We start from the raw sequence: 22,479 nt of genomic DNA, 5'->3' as shown, positions 1-22,479 counted from the left end.
TAGGCTACATAAACTGCGGAATATGTTGTTAACTGTGATTTCTCCTGGTATTTCGGACATTAATATCTGCTGAAACAACATTTTCGTTTATGTTTGTGCAGTGTGCCAGTAACAATGTTATTCTGGAGGCATGAGGTGTCAAGCAATTGTAAAATGTCAAGTACACATTTTGCAGGGAATATTAAATACAAATATGAATATTACCAAAAAATGTGAATAAATTAATATACCCTACAAACTGAAAGCACCAGAAAGTTTTATGATACACTCGGGGCTTATTGTGTGTTCACATATTTTTTTGGAGGGTATAATTAATTAGTTAAATTACATGTGCAGAATTAGTGAAATGCAGTGGAATACATTACAAGATCAAGTCTCTATATATTTCTAGAAATGAAAAGCGGAAAAATAATGCGCATGTTTTTTTTGTTTTTTTTTTTTTTTTTTTTGTTTTTTTTTATCCTCCTTGTGCAGGAATATTCTAAATAGATTTACCATCTATTAAGTATTTAAAACTCTAAACAGCATTTTAACATTACGTATATGTGGAAATAAATGTGGTCAACTTACAGTCGAGCTCCACTATAAAATCATCACTTCTTTGGTCAGGAATTAAACATTGCACTCATGTTTGAGTGGAAGTCAACGGGAAATCCAGCCTGTTCGGAAGTCTGCTACGGGAATATCTTAATTCCGATCAGTTAGAAAAGATACAGTATAGCACACTATTCGGGATTAGTCTCAAGGTCTGTGGCAAGTTTGGCGCATGTTGAAAGCTCTAGGAGGAGATCCTTACGGGTGAATTGTTTGAAACATTTGTCATTAATACGATCAGACATTTCAAACAGACATTTCAAGAAGTGGAACATGTGTATGATATATTTAATACTCTTTACAAGCTTAGATTTCTAAGACACACACAATTAATGGAGAATGCAAACAGAGTCGAGAATGCAGCCATCCGATCTGAACTTAAAATCACCATGCGCATTTTCATTCATAAAGTTTACACTGTAGTAATATTGGCTTCACAGACTCATCATTGCTTTGTTATTTTCTATATGTTTATTTAAAATATCACTTTATGCCTGTGCTGGTTGGATGATCAGTCTTCCGAATATTATTTCTATTATTCTGATGAATTCGTTATTCGTTTTGAAGTCATTATACGTGCCTTTCCGAATAAGGTATTCAACTTCGGGCTTAGGCATGTAACGATACACAAATTTCACTATACAATGCGATGCATAGCCTCACAAAATGATACACGCACACACAAATGTTTCACTCAAACTTATTTAAGGATTCAACACAAATGTCTTTTAAATCATAAATGTTACAACAGTGTCTGATATCTGTAACAAAAGGTAGAGCTCTATAATAAAGTAACTTTAATAACAGCACCGCATTTAATTTGTTTGATTGTTATGAGAAAAACTAATATGAACTAAAATTTTCCTGTTTTTCTTGAGAAAGTTTGTCCACACTCAAGTCATTTATATGTGTAGCCTATAGCACTTTTCACAATACACATTGTTATAAAGCAGCAGAAACCTGACCTCTGATTTTACTGTATATCATGGGCGGACTGGCCATAGGGAGAACCGGGACTCTTCCCGGTGTGCCGGCCGCAAAACAGGGCTGTGTGAATTGCTTCTGTCCTGCAACAACTTTTGGGTTTTTATTTAAAATCCAGAGCCGTTTTCTCTTACTAGTCTGCCCCTGTTGTATATGTTCATAATCCAATAATATTTAGCCATTTTAAGCAAAAAACGTCTTGGTTACTGATGGAGGGAACGAGACGTTGTGTCGATGTAGTGACACTAGGGGTTCGACATTGAGAGCCCCAATCACCTTTGCTTAAAATAGAAAAGGCCAATGAAAATTGGTGAGTGGAATTTGCATGCCACTCTCCGCCCCGGACATACGGGTATAAAAGGAGATGGCGTGCATCACTCATTCAGATTTATGCTGAGGAGCCGATAGAGAGTCCCGGCCATGTCAGCGGCCGGTTCGGCGCCGCGGCAGGAGGGACACAACATCTCGTTCCCTCCATCAGGGAACAGAGGTTACATCAGTAACCAAGACGTTCCCTGTCTGTCACTCACTCGACATTGTGTCGATGTAGTGACACTAGGGGTTCCTATAGGAAACGCTGCAGGTGCTGAACCATGTCACGAGGCGTGAAAGAGTGGACATGGGCAAGCTGCTGCGTGCCTCACAGCGGCGCTCAACCACGTCATGACCTTCCAGCGAGTTAGGTAAAGTGTCTCCCTAGTCCCGTTAAGGGGGGAGGAGGCACTTACCCAAGTAGGCTACCAGCGGTGCCTTTCTTAATTTGCTGTTAAGCAATCACCCGCCGAACACTTTCTAGAATAGCGCTGGGAAGTGCTCTTCCCTCTCCAGGAAGGAGAGCACTACGGAGACCACATCTTGGCGGAGGGAGTTTAACATGTGGAGCATACCTCACATGGACTTACCAACGGGGAAGTACACATATGGAATGACACCACAGGAGGACCCTATCTACAGAGAGGATACGCAGCACAGTGGCCGAGACAGAGAAAGCTCTGATGAGGGGAAACACAGGTTTCACCTAAGGGGGAAACCGAACAGTAGAAACTCATCATACGGGATTACCAAGGGGGAATCACCATGCATGGAGCACTGAGCCCGACCACACGGGCTCACCTGAAAAGGGGAATACCACGAGTACTGGGCCTGGTGGCGTTACTCCTCTGTTGAGTTCATCACCGAACAGTGCTAAAGAATTAAAGAGGTGTCCGGAGTTCAAAAAAGCGCACATTATCACCTTTGAAAAAAGGGGAAAGGCGCAATGCAAGTGGTACACCCAACCGGCTGCCCGGTCTACCTGCTTTTACCGCGTAACACTCGGGTCGAAACCAGGTCTATGCGTAGGTTATAAAACCTCGCAAAGGTATTGGGTGTAGCCCAACCTGCAGCTCTGCATATGTCTGCTAGAGAAGCCCCCCTTGCCATTGCCCAGGAGGACACAACACCTCTAGTGGAGTGCGCCCAGACCCCAAAAGGGCATAGCGAGTCCTGAGACTGGTATGTGAGGAAAATGGCATCCACAATCCAATGGGCTAATCTCTGCTTGGAGACAGCTTTCCCCCTCTGCTGTCCTCCAAAACAGACAAAGAGCTGCTCCAAGCATCTAAAGCTCTGCATGCGGTCCAGATAGATGTGCAGAGCGTGAACTGGATACAGCAACGACAAGGCCGGGTCTTCCTCCTCTGAAGGGAGCGCTTGCAGTTTCACCACCTGGTCCCGAAAAAGAGTGGTGGGAACCTTGGGCACGTAACTAGGCCGGGGTCTCAAGATCACGTGAGAGTGTGCCGGCCCGAACTCCAGGCATTCACTGGTAACAGAGAGCACCTGCAGGTCCCCACCCTCTTAATGGAAGTGAGCGCCACCATGAGGGGTGTCTTCAGGGACAGAGTGCTGAGCTCGGCCTGCTCCAGGGGCTCAAAGGGGGCTTTCTGTAGGGCAGGTAGGACCACAGAGAGATCCCAAGAGGGGATCAGGTGTGGTCTAGGAGGATTCAACCTCCTCGCACCTTTGAGGAACCTGTTGATCAGGTCGCGCTGTCGTGAGGGTCTCCCGTCCAGTGTATCGTGGTGAGCTGCTATGGCAGCCACGTATACTTTCAGGGTAGAGGGAAACAGCCGTCTCTCCGCCCTTTCTGAAGGAAAGACAGCACAGACCCGACGGTGCATCTCTGTGAGTCTTCCCCACGGGAAGAACACCAGTTAGCAAAAAGACGCCACTTCGAGGCATACAGCCGCATCGTAGAGGGGGCCCTGCCTGAGTGATCATGTCTACCACCACTGGCGTAAGACCTGCTAGGTCTTCCATGTCCCGTCCAGGAAACAGACATGGAGATTCCAGAGGTCCGGCCGAGGGTGCTGGAGCGTGCCTTGCCCCTGAGTGAGAAGGTCCTGCCTCAGGGGAATGGGCCAGGGAGGTGCTACTGTCAGGAGCATCAGATCCAAGAACAAGCCCGGTTGGGCCAATACAACGCAATTAACAGGACTTGCTGCTCGTCCTCCCTGACTTTGCACAGAGTCTGTGCAATGAGGCTCACGGGAGGAAACGCATACTTGCGTAGCCCCCGAGGCCAGCTGTGTGCCAAGGCCTCCATGCCGAGGGGAGCCTCGGACAGGGAGTACCACAGGGGGCAGTGAGAGGAGTCTTGGGGGGTGAACAGGTCTACCTGTGCCTCCCTGAATCTCTCCCAAATCAGCTGGACTATGTGGGGGTGGATTCTCCACTCCCTGCGGAGCATTACCTGCCATGAGAGCACATCCGCTGCATGGTTGAGGACACCCGGAAGGTGAGTGGCTTGCAAAGAATTCAAGGTCTGCTGACTCCAAAGATGGAGGCGGCGGGCGAGTTGCGACATGCGACATGAGTGTACGCCACCTTGGCAGTTTATGTATGCTACGGTCGCTGTGTTGTCAGTTCGGACCAACACATGCTTGCCCTGAATCAATAGCCAAAGCCTCCTCAGGGCAAGCACTACCGCCAGCAACTCCAAGCAGTTGATGTGCCATTGGAGTCAGGGCCCCGTCCAGAGCCCCGTCACTGCCTGCCCATTGCATATAGCACCCCAGCCCGAGTTCGAGGCGTCCGTCATGACCACGATGAGACCTGCTCTAGGGGAACACCTGCCCGTAGAAACACAAGGTCCGACCAAGGGCTGAAAGTCTGACGGCACTGTGGCATGATGGTCACACGCTGAGTGCCGTGGTGCCATGCCCACCTTGGGACTCGATTCTGTAGCCAGTGCTGAAGCGGTCTCATTTGCATCAACCCGAGGTGGAGAACCGCCACCGAGGATGCCATATGCCCCAGGAGCCTCTGAAATTGTTTCACTGGTGCCACTACATTTTGCCTGAAGGTCTTCAGGCAGGTCAGCACTGACTGAGTGACCGAGTCCAACTCCATACTGAGATAAGAGATGCTCTGCACAGGAGAGAGCTTACTCTTCTCCCAGTTGACCTGAAGCCTGAGTCGGTCGAGGCGCTGAAGCACAAGGTCCCTGTGCACACACAATAGATCTGGCAAGTGAGCTAGGATTAGCCAGTCGTCGAGATAATTGAGAATGTGTATGCCCTTCTCCCTCAGCGGGGCCAGGGCAGCCTATGCGACCTTGGTAAAGATGCGAGGAGACAGGGACAGACCAAAGGGGAGGACCTTGTACTGGTATGCTCATACCTCGAAGGCAACCCGAAGAAAGGGTCTGTGTCGAGGAAGGATCGATACGTGAAAGTACGCGTCCTTCAGGTCGATGGCCGCGAACCGATCCTGATGTCATACCGATGCCAGGATGTGCTTCTGCGTTAACATGCTGAATGGAAGCCTATGTAAGGCCTTGTCCAGGGCACGCATGTCCAAGATTGGGTGTGACCCTTCCATAAAATAAAGGCTGTAGAAGCCCTTGCACAACTCGGCTACGGGGATGGGCTCTATTGCTCCTATCGCCAGAATGGTGGCAACCTCCGCCCAGAGGATGGAGGCACCCTCGCCCTGCACCGTAGTGGAGAGGATGCCACTGAACCGGGGCGGGCACCTGGCAAACTGGATCGCGTAGCCGAGGCGAATCGTCCTGATGAGCCACCGCGAGGGGCTGGGGAGCGCTAACCAGGCCAAACGGTGTCTTTTAATGTCTACTGTGAGATCCAATACTTGCTTTTATTTAACCTGCATTTAACAGGCTGAAGTTTACTGGCAACAGTGTGATGATAAGATATACAGTATTGTAAGATATAGGGTATATTATTATATACTGTAGTTTAAGCCCTGTTTGGTGTCAAGTTAATTTTATTTAATGGTGATAAAAGTGTGTTAATCCTTTAATTTTAAATTAGATATTATTATTCTTAACCTGCTAAGACCAAAATCAGATGAGATCTTCCCCCATTTTTTAAATATTGTCAGAGGGCAAATAGATCTGATGACAATGCTGATATTGGAAAAAGACAAAACAGTTTTGTGGATTGAAGTGTGCAGTTCATAAATGCCATACATTTCCAAAAAAGCAGCCATGTGATAAAAGCATGATTTTTTTCTGCATCCACATTTTATAATCTGAACTACAATAAAAAATATTGTATGAGTATATACTGTATATACAGAGAAAAAAACAACATACTTTTTTCCATATCAGTTATTCAGGCTACACTGACAATTGTTACACTATTAATGGAAGCAAATTTCAAAGAAATAAATTGACTTAAGATAAAGTGGAGGAAAGATTACCTATTGATTGTCCATTGATTATTTCACCTGTTGAACAGAATGTAACATAATCATTAATTATTTAGTAGATGATAATCAGTTCACTTATTTGAACAATGTATCATTGTTATGAATGTGTGTTATTCTTCACCGGTGTGTATTTCAATGTGCAAATCACTCACCAGATATTATCAGCAGAAGTGACACGCACAGTGAGAAAAGAAGCCTCATTGTGACAAATGCCACGTCCTGCACACACACACACATTAACAACTTTAAAAAATAAAATGTTCACAGATGTACGCACATAATAAATTCATTTTACAAAATCATTCAGAAAATCATTCAGATCCATAAAGCAGGTGACTTAAAGAGTGAGTAGAGCCTAATGGGATAAAATTAATAGAAGTGAAATTACCTGAAATGAAATGCTGCTGCAGAGCAAACTCAAGGAGATTCTCTCTTCAGCAGTTTCACCAGAATACAGTGATGCTGAACCGCATCCTCATGATCTTTATAGGGTCTTTATTAATAAATGTGGGCGGACCTTTACAGGAATCAGCATTAATCTCTTAACATTCCCTTAAACCAGTTTTTCATGTGACATGAATTGGTAATTTGAACAGTTTGTTTCCATGCACACCTGCCATTCAGGACATTCTTTTAGTATATGCTTGAATAGAAGAATGCAGATGAATAGATGAATGCAGATGTAATGATCACATTGAACAACTCATTCCTACACAAACACGCACAAATTCGTGATTGCATGCAAAATTTGTTTGCCATTATGAAACCCTAAAGACACAAATTGCAAATATACATATCTAATTAACATATATTTTGGTTTCCACATAATTTTAACTGTATATACGTATATATATCAATGTAATTAAATCAAGTCACTTTTATTTGTCAAACTTTTCTTTTTCCAAACTACATAGTTTCAAAGCAGCTTTGCATGAAAATAGTGCCTTAAACCTGTAGTGAGCAAGCAAAAGATGATTATAGCAAGGAAAATCCATGCATTCCTATTTGCAAAATATTAAATAGCTCTCTCTCTCTATATATAGTGGGAATACTGATGAGCAAAAACATGATGATCTCTCACAGGTGAAGCGAATAACATTGATCATCTCCTAACAAGGCCACATGTAAAGGTCTGGGTAGATTAGCTGGTAAGCGTACAGTACAAACGTATACAGTTCTCCTCTGTTTGCCCTTCGGACATCGTCGGGGCAAGTTTGCTGTTATTCACGCCTCAACAACCAGACAGTCAAAATGATTTCCCCCCACAGCTTGCACTGGGGAGTGGGTGTTAAGAACCCTCCACTCGAGTTTTTCCTCTGCCCCCAAGGTCTTAGGAAATATTTAATGAAACTCAATGTACAACGAGCACAAGTGTATACAAAACATGCTGTTATAAGCAACACACACAGCCCCCCCCCCCCCCATGAGACTCATGCATTAATTCCACTGTCTGCCCGTTTGTCAGCTTAGCAGCAGTTACAGACAGTATTGAATTGGGCAATGTGAGATCCTACAGTAGTTTTTCAGGAAGTCCCATTCCTGACAGAGAAGATTTATTTTATCTTGCAGAAAGGGTCAATTGAAGAGATTCCTCCTCAGAAAGAAAGAATGCAGTTTTTACAGCCGTTATTTCATAGTTTCGAAAAAAGATGGCGGTTTGCGTCCCATATTGGAATTTTCATGTTTAAATTTCACTCTAATGAAATGTCAATTCAAGATGCTGACGCAAAAACTAATAATGTCACAAGTGCAGCTGGGGGACTGGATTGACAATAGATTTTCACACTTCTATTTTTGCTTTAGATTTTATACACTTATTTTCACATTCAGATTGCACATAAGCACATTTCTCAGATTAATTTTTGGGGGCAAAGCATACCAGTTTCATTTCCTTCGTACAGGCTTTGGCACCACGCACATTCATGAAATGCATGGATACAGCTCTGGCACCTCTAAGGCTCCAGGGCATCCGCATCTTGACAACTGGTTAGTGTTAGCCCACACAGAGAGTTTGGCTGCCAAGTACCGAGGTGTCATTCTCTGCCATCGGAACAATTTAGGGCTGCGAGTCAACCTAGGCAAGAGTTTCCTGTTGCCAAGGCAACAGACCCTGTTTCAAGGTGTGGAGCTGGACTCACTGGCGATGCGGGAGCGCCTGTCTCCAGCTCGCTTTTAGTCTTTATGCCAGTGTCTAGCAATGTTCAAAGAAGGGCATGCTCTCCCTACGAGAGTGTTTCATAGGCTGTTGGGGCTTATGATGTCGGCATTCGCTATTATTGCTTTGGGCATGTTGCATGCAAGGCCTTTTCAGTGTTGGATGAAATCCATAAAGGTACTTCACCTACCGAGGTATGTTTTGTCCCTTCAAAGTGACAAGTGGATGTTTCCAAACTTTGTTACCATGGAAACTGACCCACTTTCTAATGTCGGGCATTCCATTGGACAGGATTTAATAAATATCTTCAAAAAAGGAGCACAAAACCTAGATAAAAAGATCTAATGCAATATCTTCTGGTAATATATGCAAAATGTATAAACAATCTTTGTCAGCCAGTAATTTTGACCAAGGAACACAAAATATGTTAGCACAAAACAAACATCACAAGGGTTAAGAGAGTTAGTTATTTGCATGGCCTGTCAATCGGTCCAGTGTGTATGGATTTTGTGCTGGGGTTATCAAAGGTGGTGTTGAGACCTCGTTTGAGGTATTTACTTGAGGTTGTTTCTATAATGTTTCATTCGCAGGTCATTACTTTACAGTCTCTCTCCTCCCCTATTTGAGTCAGACTAGAGTGAAAGGTTGCAAATGCTTTCCCTGTTAGAGCTTTGCTAGTTTATGTCGACCGCACTAGCCAGTGGTGTAAGTCACAACAGCTGTTTGGATGCTTTGGTGCCCGCAATATTTTTTTTGTTTTATTTTTTTTTTCAGAGGCTGTCTCATTGAATTGATGCAATTTTGAGTGATTAAGAGGCCCATAGTTTGCCTTCACCTTTGGGCATTCAGGATCATTCTAAGAGGAGTATGGCATCCTTGTGGGCTTTGGCTAGAGGTGCATCCTTGGAGGACATTTGTATGGCGGCAGGGTGATCCTCTCCACATACTATTGTCAGATTTTATAATTGGTGTGATGGTTTGACTCCTGCTTCTCATGTTCTTTCTGTTGGAACAGGAGTGAAATTATAGTTCTTATGTATTCTGGCTCACATGTGTGCCGCTGTAAGCTTCCACACAGGCTGAAACAATTGGCAGCTACTGTTCGCATGGCATCATGGTATATCGTTTCCACTGCATCACTGAGGAGCGTTGAGTGAACTATGAAAGGGAATGTCTCTGTTACATACATAACCCAGGTTCTTTGAGTAGGAACGAGATGCTGTGTATCTGGCCATACTCACTACTTGCTGCATAGGCTTGTGATGGGCACTTATAAATAACCCATAATGTAGCTTCATTAGGAGCATTTTTTAGCACCATCAGCCAATGAATTGCCGTGATTATATAAGGGCTTCAGATCACGTGACCACTGTAGGTTCCTATTGTGTCATCATGCAGTGTCTTGTCCTACTCAGGGAACCGGAGTTACATATGTAAACAAAAAGAGTTTATAAGAATCTGTTGCTCCTGGTTAGCAACCCATGACACACTTTTTACCACCCAAGCAACAGATGATCTTGTCAATTATAGAAAGGAATTAATTCTGGCCTCTGCCTCTGTTCTTTGAAACGTTAAGGAATATGTAGAAGTTTGACAACCATTAACACCATTAAAAATTTTCGTTCCTCTGCTCCAAGAGTCAAATAGTCAAATCAAGTCACTAAGAATGAAGTCTTGATTCATTACTTTTCAAAGACCAGTACCCTAATGTGATACACATGAATGTGTCCTGACTATTGTAATGAATCATCGGAGATCCATGTGCAGCTTTAATAACAGTAAACGTAGTAACACAGACAGGCAGCGGTCAATCACCACCAACAGTAATATCCAAGGCAATCCAGAGAGGTAGTCGATAAACAGGCAAGAGGTCAGGGCAGGTGGCAGACAATCACAGGTTATATCCAGGTAAATAAGGCAGAAATAGTAGGCAGGCAGCAATGGGTCAAAACAGAGTAAACAGTCCAGGATCATACACAGGAAATGCAATAAACACAGAGAATGCTCAGAAATGTCAGTCAGGGCAAAACAAGACTTCACCATGATAGTGAGTGAGAGTGAGACTTAAATAGCAGAGTAGATGAGGAACAGGTGAGCAGGTAATCAGTGCCAGGTATGGGATTATGCGAAATGGAGTTCAGAGAGTAAGTCAATATTCAGGTGATGGAGCCCTCAGGTGGTGAGTGGGAGGAACTACAAAGGCGGGATTCATGACAACTATAAAGTGTTCTCTTCAAATGTGTAAACTAATACTTAAATTAAGTATTAATCATAAAAACTAAAAGCAAATATATTGTAAGTACAGAACAGTAAAAGTAGGTTAAAAGTATAAAATGTGCATATCACTATACCTGAGATTTATAAACATTCTTGGTTGTAAAATGTGTCACTATGCCAATTTAACTTTCTAATCATATTTATTTAACATAAATGTCCTGTTTTCAAAGTTGCAATGCTTGCATGGTAAGTTGTTTGTTTTAGACATGTTGCAAGGATTAAAATAGAAAGTAAAAATGTTTCAATCTCCCAGAACAATTATTCACAAACATGTCTGGGTGTTGCAGTATTGACAAATGACAGACATATGATATTAATTATTGTCATTATATTAAATTTGCTTTAAACATGGTCAGCATCTAGCTTAGCAACAATAGCCACATTTTATGTGCTTTTATTCACTGCAAAGTGAAAAATGTTGTTCTTTCAGGAAACGATCTAGGTCGGCTTTTAGAAGAAGAAAAAATGCTGCAGCTTTTTTTAAAAAAAAAGTCTTTAAGTGTGATATTCCTCTAATTACAAGTGGTTAAACAAGTTTACAGTGACTTTGCAAGAATATTTCCTTTTAAACAGTGACCCTTGCATTAACAGAGTTTGTTCATGTATACGTTATTGCAATACATTGACATTACATTTTATAAACAATATCATTTGTGGCCAAAATAATACAGGAAAAACAATAAGTCAGCCATAAAGAATCCAACAAAACATGATTATGTGGGAAAATGGAACTGATGAAAATGAAGACACTGTAGTCCAACAATCGCCTAAAACAGACAGACACCTGTTTTAACTACCAAAACCTGCACATTGTAAGGATCTGATAATATCTGTTAGTACAATAACATACCAAATAGATACACACTCACTCCCAGAGGATAAATGTTATTAATCTTTAAACAAATTAAATCTAGTAACTTTGTAGTTCAACTGAAACAACAAAAATTGAGACAACTTGGATCCAAATATATTCATTACATTACATATGTTAATTGTTAATGCATATCTTAAGTAAATAAATTTGGTTATTTAAAAAAAAAATGCTACATAATATATCTGACATATTAATATAATGTAGAATATAACAATGACATTCTTTCTCAACAACAACGTTACACCGATTAATATACAGGCTGTTAATGTACATACGACAGTAGCCCAGACCCCATATATATATATATATATATAATCCCAAAATTTAAGTAAAATCAATATCAAAGCTTGTTTCTCTGAGAGCTGAAGGGAGGTACAATGTTCTTTCACTCTCTTAAAGTAAACAATAAACCCTGTTACACTGAACTGACCCAGTTCCCAGTTTCACATTTTCTTTAAATAAGAATTGTCTGTCTATAACAATGCAAGAAACAGCATATTTGCGGTGACTGTAATCCACCTTATCTTTAAAAGAACATGTTAACCAGCGCAGCAACATTCTTCAAATCCTATAGAAGTCAAAGTAAAAAAGCAAAACAACTTCTCACTCAAATTAGTATCAGTAGTATCATAAATGAAAATAAAACAATTGCACAGCGAACAGAAAAGATCAGACTAAAGTAAATGTTTCTTTTTTTTTTTTTTTAAGAAAGGATTACAATAGCAAATGTAGCTGCAAGCAGCAATGACGGGCCCAAGCATCATGGGTCCATTTCCACCTGTTGGCTTTTGGAAAACAATGCAAGGTGGACACATGCATTTGGCATTTGACATTATTCTAAACAATTTTGAGAACTATTTTAAAGTCTCTTGTAAGAGCCACACTCCCTGCTGCCCAGTGGTGGCGCTATTTCTGTAACTGTGCAGTTGCGTGTAAGTTGTGTTTATTTCATTGTTTTACTTTGTTGAAGAGTGGTATTCATTGCTAGACTTGTGCTGTTTGTTTACTGTCTTGAACCCGCGTCGCTTATACGAAGGTTGGTGTGTGTGTGTGTGTGTGTGTGTGTGTGTGTGCTATATTGTTTTTGACTTGTCCCTGGTTACTCACTGCTAGATTTAGCGTTGATTGGCCAGTGTGTGTGTGTAAAACTATCGTGGTTTTTAGTGTTTATAAACAGTGCTTCACTTGTTTTAGGGTATTATTTATTGCTAAAGTGCAGCATAATTTATTTGCGGTGCACGGAAGTCACACTTGTCACCTCGCGCGACCCTTAGTTTCGGCTGACCACGTGACTAGCTTTGTTGTGCTAAGTAGCATTAAGGCGTGTCCTGCCTTTTTCATTGAACGGCTCATTATCATCACGTATATATTTGACTCGAATGCTGACGTGGAAGCGGCAGCGGAAGTGGTAGCCCTCGTGTAAAGCCCTCCTCGTGTGAAGCCCTACTTGTGTAAAGACCAGCGAGTCTACCTGTGCGAGTTCACCGAGCAAGGACACAGACAAGGCGCCACTCACCATAGCACTTAAGTATCTTGTTATTGTATCTCTTTTCCTTCTATATACTAACATGTCTACTTCACGAATAACACATGCCTTCAAGCACATCCCTGTTATCTGTTACAGACCGTTTACATGATATCAATGCAAGACCAAATGCAACCCACACAACCTACGGCCACTTTGCGCTTCAGCACCTGCTCCACTCTCTTTCTCAGTGGGACTCTGGAACTGCCAGTCAGCTGTGAACAAAACTGACTTCATTCCAGCCTTTGCCACGCAGTCCACCCTCAGCATCCTGGCACTGACAGAAACATGGATACTTCCAGAGGATACAGCAACACCTGCTGCTCTCTCCAATAACTTCTCCTTCTCTCACACCCCTCGACACACCGGTAGGGGTGGGGGAACAGGTTTGCTCATTCATAACAACTGGACTTTTTCACCACACTCTTCACTATGTAACAATATTAGTTTTGAATTCCATGCTAGTACTACAATGCAACCCACAGAAAATCCATGTTGTTGTCATCTATCGCCCTCCAGGTCAGCTGACAAACTTTCTTGGTTCTTGGTGATTTCAACATACACCAAGACAAGCCCCAGGCCACTGAATTGAATACTCTCCTGGCCTCATTTGACTTGGAAAAACTACACACCACAGCAACTCACAGATCGGGCAACCAGCTGGACCTCATCTTTACACGTAACTGTACCAACTCAAATATTCTTGTTACTCCTTTACATGTCTCTGATCACTACTATGTTCAATTCAACATGACACTCCCATCTACATTAAAACAGACTCCACCATTGGTTTCCTTTCGCCGTAACCTCCGTTCCCTCTCGCCTTTCCACTGCTGACTCTACATCTCTTCCTACACAAAATATATTTACCACGCTTAATGTAAACACTGCCACAGACACACTAAGCTCTACTTTAACAACCTGTCTAGACAACATCTGTCCTATCTCCACTAGGCCAGCACGTGCAACACCACCCAGCCCCTGGCTGTCTGACGTCCTTCGTGAACATCGGACTGACCTCAGGGCAGCTGAGAAGAGATGGCAGAAATCTAAAGATCCAGCAGATCTAGGTAAATATCAGTCGCTGCTTGCAACTTTTTCAGATAATGTCAAATCTGCAAAAACCTCCTATTACCAGAACAAGATCAACAGCACCACAGACACTCACAGCTTGTTTAGAACATTCAACACACTTCTCTGCCCTCCCCCTCCACCGCCTGACACATCACTGACAGCAGATGTCTTCGCCACATTTTTTACTAATAAGGTTGCAGCCATCAGCAATACATTCTCAGCACCACACCTTGTCAAACACCTGTCTCCTGTATGCAACTCTTCTGTCTCCATGTTCTCTCCTCTGACTGACACTGAGATCTCTAAACTCCTCCTCTCCAACCACCCCACCACCTGTTCCCTTGACCCCATTCCTTCTCACCTTCTCCAGGCCATTTCTCCGTCCTTCCTACCTGCACTCACACACATAATTAACACATCTCTACTTACAGGCACTTTTCCCACTACATTTAAGCGGGCTCGAGTAACCCCGCTGCTGAAGAAACCCACACTTAATCCCACACAAATAGAACACTACAGACCAGTCTCTCTCATATCATTCATGGCAAAAACACTTGAAAGGGCAGTTTTCCATCAAACCTCTGCCTATCTCTCACAGAACAAGCTGCTGGATGACAATCAGTCAGGCTTTAAAAGTGGACACTCCACCGAGACCGCCCTGCTGTCTGTCATCGAGTCGCTGAGATGAGCGAAAGCTGAATACAGATCATCAGTTCTGATTCTGCTGGACCTTTCTGTAGCCTTTGACACAGTCAACCATCAGATATTACTCTCTACCCTTTCCTCAATGGGCATCACAGGAACTGTGCTTGACTGGTTTAATTCCTGTCTCTCAGGTAGGTCCTTCAAGGTAGCCTGGAGAGGTGAGGTATCCAAGCCACATCAGTTACTTACTGGGGTACCTCAGGGATCAGTGCTTTGGCCACTTCTCTTCTCTATATACACAACATCACTGGGACCCATCATTCAAACACATGGTTTCTCTTACCACTTTTACGCTGATGACACGCAACTCTACTTGTCTTTCCAGCCCAACGACACCACAGTGACTGCTCGAATTTCTGCCTGCCTGGCAGACATCTCGGCCTGGATGAAGGAGCACCACCTGCAACTCAACCCAGCCAAGACTGAACTCCTTGTCTTTCCAGCCAACCCTGATGTTGAACACAACATCACCACGCAGCTGGGTGCAACTACAGTAACACCTTCCAAATCGGTCAGAAATCTAGGGGTAACTGTCGACAACAGACAAAATTTCACAGACCACATCTCAAAGACCGCAAGATCATGTAGATTTACACTCTACAATATCAGGAAGATAAGACCCTTCCTCTCTGAACATGCCACACAACTGCTTGTCCAGTCACTTGTCATAACTAGACTGGACTACTGTAACACTCTCATTGCAGGCCTACCTGCATGTGCAACTAGACCCCTCCAAATGATCCAGAATGCAGCAGCACATCTGGTCTTTAATGAAACAAAGAGAGCACATGTTACACCACTCCTTGTCTCTCTCCACTGGCTACCGGTTGATGCACGTATCAAATTCAAGGCTCTGATGCTGGCATACAGAACAGTTACCGGGTCTGCTCCAGCATACCTAAAATCATTTATGCAGAGCTATGCACCCACTAGAAGTCTGCAGTCGGCTAAGGAACGTCGCCTTGTTGTACCAACACAAAGAGGCACCAAAACACTTTCCCAGACTTTCAGCTTCATCATACCACATTGGTGGAATGACCTTCCCAACTCCATCCGTGAAGCTGACTCGCTCTCTGTCTTCAAAAACGACTAAAAACACATCTTTTCCATGAGCACTTAACCAGTCATTTAAAAAAAAAAATAATAATTTCTGTCGCACTTTATTCTATTTTGAATACTATTATGATGCTAGTGATACTTTGTAATACAGCACTTTTTATACCACTGTCTCCTAAGATGATGCGCTTATGTTTTCCTCTCTTGTAAGTCGCTTTGGATAAAAGCGTCAAATCCATGTGATTGGCCCCCAACATACATCTCAATTTTGATCTAAATCACACATTGCACACAGAAGATGTGAGACACTGCTGTTTCCCATTTTTTTTTCTTTTTTTGCCATTAATTTAATGCCTCGATATGGTAACATCGTTAGATATTTCAAAATCTGTTTGCAATTTAGCATCTTCAATATCTTGGCATAATGTTGTCTAAATGTGGTGTTGGGCCTCATGTATTCAGATAGAAGACAAAGGCAGGCTTAACACAGTCGTAAAACCTAACTCAGGCCCATAACTCAAGTCATAAATCTTACTGATAAAAACCGTGCCAAAATCAAACAAAGGGAGTCCAAAACAGACTACAAATCCCATGAAGTCTTGCTCACTAAAGGATCAAACTCTCAACTCCTATTGGATGAGGAACACAATAGAATGCCCCTCAACCATGACATCATCAGGAGTAGAAATACCTCTGAAATGCTTCTGGGATTTGCTTCCAGCAACTTTGCTCGCCGTGCGTAGACGCAGCTCATCGCTGCTCTCAGGTGTAGCCTCGTGGCACAAGGAAGTAACGTCCGACTTGAAACTGTGGCCATACAATCTCCATCTCGCTGGACGAGTTGAGATTACTCTGTGTTCCACCGAACACTCTAACGGATCCGAAGGAGACCACCGTGCAATCCGCATCTTCATCCGTTTGTCTGCAGAAGTGAAGAGATAAAAGATTTCTCTTCCATCTTCAATCAAGTCGACGTCGCTGATTTCTCCGCCAGCCCGCCGAGAATCAGCAGCCGTACCGCCCGCCGACAGTGTGAGGAAACGGCCTCCCGTCATCACCCGAGCCTCAAGGAACCGGACAGGAGTTAAAGGACAGATGAACACACATTCTATGTCCTCGTACGATTCAAGAGGGTTACGTCTGGGCAGAGATAGAATATTATAGTGTGTTATTCTTGTGTATCAAGGTTATTGCTTTACAGTTTATGGACCGCCATGTCCACTCATTGCTAATACTCAGGGTATTAATTATCACGAATGAGATTTGCTGTATTGTAGTCCAACCACATTGGACTGTTGTGCATTTCCGCCATCGTGGGTGAGACCGGCAAACTGAGTTCATCCATTAAAGAATCAAAGACCGCGGGACGGTTTACGAGCCGTCCACCGCGTCTCTGAGTGATGAACTAACAGCTGCTTTCCCACGATCACGAAACCGGCTTCGGGGCTGTTACTTAATTCTCTCTCTCTCTCTCGTACTAACCACACACACGCAACCCCTCACAAACATTCTCGCACACATTTTTGGCTAGTAGATAGTTTCGTGATAAAGCTCAGTTTTGTCCCTAAGCTATCGTACAAGCGGATATATGTGGTAACTGGTAGACGCCATTGACTGGTTTCTCTCCGCCCACATTCGCGGCCATATTCTCTGGCTGGAAGTCTCGCCTGACACTCTCCACAAGAGTCACGTCCGCCATTTTGTGCGCGTCCCTCCTTACACACACACACACACACTCGCTCTCACACACACACCCTCGTGTTATAGGATTATTTTGATTTCCATATCTAATATCACTGTTTAGTTTGTAGTTGTAAGTCGGAAGTTTATTGACTGCATTGTATTAATTATTAATTGATATTACTGCATAAATATATTGTTATATTACAAAGAGAAGTGTTTTGGTTTGTTTTGCATACACCTGTGTCATGCTGACGGGATGTCAGTGCTCTGATTCAAGCCTTCATTCATTGTTTTTTCCCCGAAAATCGATATTCTTCAGATGTCGATTTTCCTAAGAAAACAACCTAATATTGAGACTGTTATGCTATCTGGTTATTAGTCCCTGATTCCAGGGTGGTGCCCCGTCAATATTAATCCTTATTCATATTCTATTGATTTTTGATAATTGTTGAATTTGAATGATCAATAAGCTAGTGTTAATTTTAATTAATGTTTCATCGATGTTAACAATTAGCGATTATTTTTGATAATTGTTGATTTAAAGGATTAAAAAAAGCTAACATTGATTCTCATCAATGTTCTATTAAATTCTTTGTTTTATATCAAAAACTCCATCAGTGTTCACAAACTTAGTATCAAATTAAAGCTTAAAAACAAAACTTTCATCTTCTGAAGTCTATTTTGCAATTAGAACATTACAGTGAAAACATTTAAAAATGTTATGTGTGCATTTTTAAAACATGCGACGTGTGATTGACAGTACTTAAGTTTCATGTTCTCTGCTTATAATCCAATCCAATGATTGAAGAAAAAACTGCATGCATTTCATTGTGAGGGTCCACTGATGAAAATGCAACAACCAAATCAGATTGGTTAAGTAACATTATTACTTTCTAGTTGAAGTTCTGTTAATATTTTTGAATCTGTGATTTAGCAGCTTTATTCACCTGAAATGTCCGCTAACATTATGCCAACTGTTTTTAACGGAAGTGTATTATACAGGATAAGCTTTTATGTACGTAATATGTTTGATGCTATTTGTTCAAATAAATGTATACATAATATAATATAAATGTGAATCTATCTATCTATCTATCTATTAGGGGTGTAACGGTTCTCGGTAAAAAAACAAACCGCACGGTTCACCACCCATGTTTTGGAATGCATTTGCTCCGCGGTTCATCTCTAGTTTAATAACGCATTTGGATCATACACTTTGGCAAAGAAAATAAAGCGCCAAAGTAACCTCCGCTAATGCACCTGTATTGCTCTGTAGATGGACACACTTCGGCTGTGTTTCATGTGGGTCAACTTCCTACAGGGAGAAGTTGTCCTATTAACTGTAAGTATATTAAATCAGTTGATGATTCACAGCTCTGCACGCTTTAGTGTGAAGTTGAAAATGGCAAGCGGAGAAAACAAGCCACGAGGTAGAAGCCCATGTGTCATTCAAGTCTCCTGTCTGGGAACTTTTTCTTTTTGCGGTCAATTAAAACAGCAATGGTCAAAAAACCTTTACAAAACAGGCATTGCAACCTCAGGAGAAATACAGGCTGCTCTGGAAAAAGACGGTGTGATTGTTTCAAGGAGCACAATACGACGATACTTGAACAAAAATGAGCTGCATGGTCGAGTTGCCAGAAAGAAGCCTTTACTGCGCCAATGCCACAAAAAAGCCCGGTTATAATATGCCCGACAACACCTTGACATGCCTCACAGCTTCTGGCACACTGTAATTTGGAGTGACGAGACCAAAATAGCGCTTATGGTTGTGGCCATAAAGCTCTATGTTTGGAGAGGGGTCAACAAGGCCTATAGTGAAAAGAATACCATCCCCACTGTGAAGCATGGTGGTGGCTCACTGATGTTTTGGGGGTGTGTGAGATCTAAAGGCATGGGGAATCTTGTGAAAATTGATGGTAAGATGAATGCAGCATGTTATCAGAAAATACGGGCAGACAATTTGCATTCTTCTGCACGGACTTTCCAGCATGACAATGACCCTAAGAACAAGGCCAAGTTGACCCTCCAGTGGTTACAGCAGAAAAAGGTGAAGGTTCTGGAGTGGCCATCACAGTCTCCTGACCTTAATATCATCGAGACTCTCTGGGGAGATCTCAAACGTGCGGTTCATGCAAGACGACCAAAGACTTTGCATGACCTGGAGGCATTTTGCCAAGACGAATGGGCAGCTATACCACCTGCAAGAATTTGGGGCTTCATAGACAACTATTACAAAAGACTGTAATTACCAGTTCTCCAAGGGTATGCAAACTTTTGAGCACAACTGTATGTGTGTGTGTGTGTGTGTGTGTGTGTGTGTGTGTGTGTGTATATATATATATATATATATATATATATATTAGACAGCTCTGGAAAAAATTAAGACACCACTGCAAAATTATCAGTTTCTCTGGATTTACTATTTATAGGTATGTGTTTGAGTAAAATGAACATTTTTGTTTTATTCTATAATGTACTGAAAACATTTCTACCAAATTCCAAATAAAAATATTGTAATTTAGAGCATTTATTTGCAGAAAATGACAACTGGCCAAAATAACAAAAAAGATGCAGGGTTTTCAGACCTTGAATAATGCAAAGAAAACAAGTTAATATTCATTTTTAATCAACACAATACTAATGTTTTAACTTAGGAAGAGTTCCGAAATCAATATATGGTAAAATAACCCTGATTTTCAATCACAGCTTTCATGCATCTTGGCCTGCTCTCTACCAGTCTTTCACACTGCTGTTGGGTGACTTTATGCCACTCCTGGTGCAAAAATTTGTTTGATGGCTTGTGGCCATTTTTTTTTTTATTTTTTTTTTTTTTTGTGTGACTGGTTAAGTGCTCATGGAAAAGATGTGTTTTTAGCTGTTTATTGAAGACAGAAAGTGAGTCAGTGTAATGTTGAGACAGGCAGGACAGGCTGAACACAGGAATGGAGGTGAGAACCCAAGTGCAGCTTTATTTACAAGGTTCAAATGTGAAATCAAAACAGAATTTACAGTAAACCAGAGACTTGAATGACGTGACATTACACCATTATAATACTTGACAGAAGACAATGGCAAACATGAGGGCTTAAATACATGGAAAAGTGTAACCACACGACATAGACAACCAATGATGAGACTAAACTAATGCACATAAGACTAATAAAAAGGAACCAATAATAAAACAGAACTGATAATAAGATAACAAGACAATAAACCAATGAGAACGAGACACATGAACATGGAGGGAAACAAGATATCAGATGACTAGAAAGATGAAACAGGAACAAGGAACTAAAATTTCAAAGTAAAAGATATGAACACAAAACATGAACAAAGACACATTTAAATGTGACATATTCCACCCCACAAGGGGCAGCCCAAACATAAACACCCAAACATAACCAAAACTAACAAGAGTTCAATAGGGAGCTGGGGGGGTGGGGTCGTTGAGGCATGGCCTGGCGAGACAGGGTGTGGAGCATGGCCTGGCGAGACAGGGCGTGGAGCAGGAGACCAGGGCGGAGCCAGTGGACAGAGAAATGGCTCGAAGAAGGAGTCTGGCGGTTTGGGTGGCAGCTTCAGGAAGGGAGCAGGGTCCGACAGTTTAGGGGGTGACCACAGGGCAGGGCAGGGACAGGGTCAGGAGGCCTGGGAGGCATCCACAGGGACAGGGTCAGGAGGGAGCGGCTCAGAGGGCAGAGTTGTGGAAATCTCAGGGATTAGCCATGACAGGGGAACAGTTTTAGTGGCTGTGAGCACGGGCAGTGGCAGGGTAACAGTCTCCATGGTCGTGAGTACAGACAGTGATGAGGGAATGACCTCCATGGTCATGGGTACTGGCATTAACGGGGGAACGACCTCCATGGTCGTGAGCATGGGCAGTGACAGGGGAATGACCACCATGGTCGTGAACACTGCTGTGGAAGGCTCTGAGGGCAGAGCCATGGCAGGCTCTGTGGGCGGAACCGTGGCAGGCTCGGGGGTCATGGCGACTTGGCATGATGAGATGGCCCGACGTGTTGACATGACAAGGTGAGCCCGCTTGATTAGGCATGGCAGGCATAGTGGCTTGGCATGACAGGCAGGACAGCATGGCATGATGATGCAGACATGGCATGACATAGATGATGTGGCAACATGGCAAGGCCTCTTGACTAGGCATGGCAACATGGCATGGTGAGGCAGATGTGGCGGCCGAGGCTTCAGGCACTACCCTGGAACGGACAAAGCTTCAGGTGCTGGCCCTGGGATGGACACAGCTTCAGGAACTGGCTCGTGGAACGTGGCAGGCGTGGGTGCTTGCTCGTGGGCGCTGGCTTATGGAATGTGGCAGATGACTCAGATGTGGCAGCCATTGTGGGAGTGCCAAGTCCCTCATCAGCCACTCCCACAGTGAAAGATGGACTGCTCAGCACCAGGGCATAGTCCATGAACTGAGCCAGAGTCCATTTAATTTTGCCTCCAGGCATCATGGAGCAGACTGGCTCATTTAAGCCCACACGAAAAAGGTCTTATGAGGGCAATATCATTAAAGTCCTCCAAGTGACACAGTCCACAAACTCAGCCATGTAGTCCTAGAGGGGACGTTTCCCCTGGTGTAACCACAGAAGCTGAACTGCTGGGTTCATTTTGTAGGTCAAGTATTCTGTAACGTTGAGACAGGCAGGACTGGCTGAACACAGGAACAGATGAGGACGATGATGTGAGAACCCAAGTGCAGTTTTATTTAAAACATGAAATCCAAACATGAAATCCAAACGTGAAATCCAAACAGAGACTTGACTTGACAAAAGACAATCTTTTTCTTCTTCTTCTACTTCTTTGGGTTTTACC

General features: G+C 42.9%; 1 pseudogene; it reads right to left on the bottom strand.

Moving 5' to 3' along the window:
- LOC127426791 (uncharacterized) overlaps positions 1 to 21,808 on the bottom strand; it is a 40,285-nt pseudogene extending 18,477 nt beyond the window's left edge.
- Positions 21,809 to 22,479: the final 671 nt, after the last annotated feature.

Source organism: Myxocyprinus asiaticus, chromosome 36 (genome assembly GCF_019703515.2).
Source record: "Myxocyprinus asiaticus isolate MX2 ecotype Aquarium Trade chromosome 36, UBuf_Myxa_2, whole genome shotgun sequence".
NCBI classification, from domain to species: Eukaryota; Metazoa; Chordata; class Actinopteri; order Cypriniformes; family Catostomidae; genus Myxocyprinus; species Myxocyprinus asiaticus.
This window is presented reverse-complemented; position numbering and strand designations above follow the sequence as displayed.